Source organism: Lygodium microphyllum, chromosome 11, assembly GCF_053477565.2.
Source record: "Lygodium microphyllum isolate KBCC chromosome 11, Lygodium_microphyllum_v1.1.10, whole genome shotgun sequence".
In the NCBI taxonomy this organism is placed as follows: domain Eukaryota; kingdom Viridiplantae; phylum Streptophyta; class Polypodiopsida; order Schizaeales; family Lygodiaceae; genus Lygodium; species Lygodium microphyllum.
The window spans coordinates 105164361-105169431 of NC_141145.1; the positions used below are offsets into that span (position 1 = coordinate 105164361).

The 5071-nt window shown below is 43.4% G+C and overlaps 1 pseudogene; it reads left to right on the forward strand.

The window, feature by feature from the left end:
• The first annotated feature begins 2329 nt into the window (after window positions 1-2329).
• LOC148029188 (importin subunit alpha-1a pseudogene) lies at window positions 2330-3633 on the forward strand (annotated as a pseudogene).
• Window positions 3634-5071: the final 1438 nt, after the last annotated feature.

Below are 5071 nucleotides of genomic sequence, written 5' to 3' on the forward strand. Positions count from 1 at the left end.
CATACTCATAACCATATTGCTCATGCTGTTCATACTGCATATGGTGATAATAGCCCTGCTGCACATCAGAGGAACAGTTTGGTTGAGCATATACCTTTGCTTCACTGATGTTTGCTGCTCATATACATAAGCATGTTGCCTTTGATCATTGATCCCACTGTATTGGTCATAATCACTTTTTGCTGTTGATCAAAGCTAGAAGTGTACTGATAAGCATAACCATTTCTGTTACATCCATAAGAACTATTTTACTGAAGAGATGGATGCTCATAAGCATAAGCATGTTGACCATAATAACCATTCTGCTGCCAAGGTTCAATGGAATGATACTCTTCAGCATATACATGTTGTCCTTAGGCATAAGCATTTGATTCAGGTGTACCATCAGCATATTGATGCTGGCCATGAGCATAACCATTTTTTGGAATGCCTCTTCTTCCAATGATCCCATCTCCATGACCATTTTGGTTGGATGGCTGAAGTGGGACTGAAGGGTCACTGTTTGAACAAGCCTTCTCATTAACTTCTTTTGATGCCATTTGCAACTGCATAAATTTAGCAATTTGTGCCATGAGTTGCTCGTTGGATTCTACCAACTTATCAATAGAAGCCTTGGTCTGATCAGTAGATTGAACCATCTGATCCATTCTTGACAAGATGGCCTCATGTCGTTCCCTATGTCTCAGCTCATGGGCACACAAAGTATCAGTGAGTATACTGATTTGCATCCCCAAAGCCTATATATCCTCAGATGGTGGTTGGTTCATGGATGTTTTCCACAAGAGAGCTAAAACATGTTGATCAGAATTCTACAAGTTCTACAGGTTCAGCGATTGAAGAACAGGGCTCTGTTAATGAGGCTTTGGTTGCTGCTCAAGCTGCACTTGTAGAGACAAAAGAGCAGATTGAACTTTTAAAGTCAGATCATAGTCTGCAATAATCAACTAAAGGAAGAGTATTCTGATGTACAAGAAACTGAGAGACAGGCAGTGTTAGCTGAAAGTGAGACACAAAAGAACATTGCTAGCTTGAAGTGGAGCTGAACCATGTCAGGTCTACTGAGTTGGCGTCTGTTACAGCTCTTAGCAAAATGTTGGAAGAGCTAGATGAGTTGAAAGTTAAGCAGACATATGCTGCAGAAAATGAGTTCTCTTCAGGATGTCTGTTGCCACACTTAAAACTCCGAACTCTGCGTATCAAAAACCGAATGACAGAAGGTGAGTTGCAGAGCAAGCTTTCTGAGATAGGAAAGCCAGCTCTCTCTGGATAGGCCTGTGGTACAATGCAGTCAGAGCCTTCTGAAGGCACTTCCGCTAGCTTCAGATGCTTCTATCCACTCAAATGGTTCAGCTGTTGTCAAAAACTAGCATCTTCTTCTGTAAAACAGAAAATCTGCCTCTCAGCTCAATGTTATTCTCTAGCTGAGGCTGATCAGCACCAATCCTCCATATCAAGGGCCAGGTGCGTCATTCACTTGCAAAGAACAGCACTAGATTATTGAAGCTACAAGTTCTACCAATGATATAGAGGTATATGTCACAAGAGTTTTAAGACACCCAGAAGCCATCAGGCTCTAATGGTCGTGCTGCAGTAACTGGGGCTTCATTGTCAGCCAGGACAGGAAACATTGGTTCTTTGCAGAAGCCAAAAAAACTGATCAGCATTCTGCTCCCAAGGCAAAGGTAATACCTGGTAAATGCCTGGAGCTGAATAAAGTTTCTGATTCTGAGAACATGGGTAGAATTGCAGATGAGGAGAAGGGAGGCCTGGCAGTTTACAACATCCAGAAGGAGAACACTCTCCACCTCGTCCTGAGGCTGCGCAGTGGCATGCAGATCTTCGTGAAGACTCTAACAGGAAAGACCATCACCTGAAGTGCCCTCTCTGTTTTGCGATGATCTCCAGCAGGGCACTACGAACGGTTTTGATTGATGATGTACACAGCTATCAGGTGGGTGATTTTGTTGAATTTACACTCCTGAATCGAGCAAAAGGCTCCATAATCCCTTTTGAAAAGAACAATCCTGTCATTGGCACCCTGCCATACAGCAACGATGGACAATGCCATCCGTTTTCCAAGTTCACTCAAACTTCAGAAACAGAAATGACAGCAATCAAAGCTATTGCAGAACTTTCAAGTTGGGCAGAGAAGGTGCAGAAGGAAGACAAACTGAGGGATTTGAATATGGCCTATAACTCAAAAGCTCCTTTTCAGTGTGCAGCATGCTAGGCCCTGGCTAGTTTAGTAAAAGATCACAAGGGTTCTTTCCCTTCAAGATTATCTCTCTCAAGGCTTGGAATCCTGGCTCTTGCTTGCCTAGATCAGGAGGTTAGCGCTGTTGATAAGAAGCTGGAAAGTTTACCTGCCATGATTACCGGAGTCTGGTCAGAAGATCCACATTCACAATTGGAAGCCACCTATCAGTTTAGGAAGCTTCTATCCATTGAGCGCAGTCCTCCAATTCAGGAAGTCATTGCTGCTGGGGTGGTTCCTCGCTTTGTTGAGTTTCTTCTTCGAAGCAATTTCCCAGAGTTGCAGTTTGAAGCAGCGTGGGCATTGACCAACATTGCCTCTGGGACTTCAGAGCATACCAGGGTAGTCACGGAGCAGTCCCCATTTTTGTGCAACTGCTCAGTTCTCCTGGTGATGATGTCAGAGAGCAGGCTGTTTGGGCTCTCGGGAATGTGGCTGGTGATTCTCCAACTTGCAGAGATCTGGTTCTTAGTCATGGTGCTATGCAACCTCTTCTTAACCAGCTGAATGAAACTGCCAAGCTTTCGATGCTTAGAAATGCAACATGGACCCTTTCTAACTTCTGTCGTGGAAAACCTCCCCCATCGTTTGAACTGACAAAAGTTGCACTTCCAGCCCTTGAGCGTTTAATACATTCATCTGATGAAGATGTGTTGATTGATGCTTGCTGGGCTCTTTCTTATCTTTCGGATGGCACAAATGACAAAATCCAGGCCGTGATAGACTCGGGGGTTTGCGACAGACTTGTTGACTTGCTATTACATCCTTCTCCTTCTGTCCTCATACCTCTTCGTGATAGCGGAATGGCACAAATTGTACTCGCGGAGAACTGTCTTTGACCGATTGAGCGTGTTCGAAATCCTTCCTTGATGTGATGAGGAAGGCCAGGCTGTCTCCTGCGGGGGCTAGGGTTGAGAAAGAGAAAGAGAAAGACGTAGAGAAAGAGAGAGAAGGGGAGAGGAGAAGGGAAATGGAGAAGAGCAGAAGGCCAGAAGCATTCTGGTGAGATCCGCAAAGCTGGATGGAAGAAGATGATGATGACGGAGTAGAAGAGGGCGAGAGGCAGCCACGTCCAAAAGCAGGAGCCTGTCGAGAGAGCGAAAATCAACCTCCTGATAGCAGCTGAGGCTGGTGACGCTGATGTTCTTCAACAGGTCCTTGCCAATCTAACTGGAAGTATAAATGATGCTGGTGAAGATGGAGATACTGCCCTACATTTGGCCTGCCTTTATGGTCATTTGAGCTGCGTTCAGATTCTCCTTGGAGCTGGAGCATCCTTAAATGTGAAAGATGAGAATGGAGCCATACCTTTGCACGACGCATGTGCAGGAGGATACATTGAAATTGTGAAAAAGTTGGATAAGATGAACCGTCATTAACATATGAATTTGGTGATGTCCAACCATTTAAGCCTTTATCCGCCATATCTGACCTTGGATATCTCCAGATGTAGTCACTTCCTAACTGTAGTTGTCCTGCAGCACTCCACTAGTCACTGTCTTGTACCATTTTTTGTCTGAAATTGGTTTTGAAATAGGAAAATAGGAGTGAAAATGGAAGAAAATAATGGATCAAAGACTGAAGCTCTGATACCACTTGTCAGAGAGAGAACCAAGGAGAGAGAAAGAGGAGAGAGAAAGACTGCAGAGGAGAGAGAAAGACTGCACAGAGAGAGAGAGAATAAGAGTGACGAGGAGAGAGAAAGACTAGAATTGGAGAGAGAAAGACAGGAAAGATGAAGAAGCCATGGAAGCTTAGAGCAAGATGGGAGAGAAAGATTGTAAATGTATTGATTTGTCAAAAGATATGAAAAATTACAACTTCTCTCCTTATATACCAATGTCTATGTGACATGGCATATTATTACCATTCTAACTATTCCCAAATTCTTACACTTCTTGCAGTCTTTCTCTCTCTTTTGCACTCTCTCTCTCTCCTCTTCTTCTCCCTCTCTCCTGTCCTCTTCATGACAAAGCTAACTCATATCACACTTGGTTTAAGGAGAGTGAGAAATGAGGGGGAGTATGAGTATGTTGACCCCTCTACCCCCGTAAGGCAAAGTATCACTCCATTTCCCTACAATGATACAAAGTGAAAGTTCTAATTGATTCTAAGGGTCAATTTTTCCTATACTCTGATGCATCAAATTTGTGAGAAGCTCTCGGCTTATCGAGACCACCCTGCCTCTTAGGATAGATTCGTCAAGAATCACATCCTCCCACTTCCCTCGGTTGGATAGCTTTGGCTGTCTACTTACCTAACACATTTAAGTTATACACATAAAATCAGCTTCCTTTACTAATCCTTTTGATCACACTATTTGTTCACATAATCTAAATTTACAACACCTTAACAATGAAAACAACCCTTTTGAAAGACAACTTTATTTAATAGAAAACTCTTATACAAGTATTCACCTTCCGCCCATATAGAAGAACAGCACGAAGGCCTTTACTTCTTCAAGATTTCCACCTCTAACTAATATTGGGGCCTCAGGAAACCCATCCTAAGTCATCACATAGGACCTTGGATGATTCCTAGGAGTCTAAGAGTTTATCGCGGCCAGAGCCCCCCTAGCACGCTCAATGCCTCTTGCCCAAGCATCCCCCTACAAAGTAACCTCTTGTGATCGAGGTCAGACCAAAACTCTCCGAGGTGGCAATTTATTCCCCCTTGGAGAAGGGATCCACAAGTAGCCTTGGGGGAGATCTAGTACACTTTCTTTTTTATCATGTTGCAAACTTAGTATATTAGGATTTTTTTTATTATTCAATCAACTTCGTAAGTGCATCAAGTTAAACTTGTATGCACTATTAC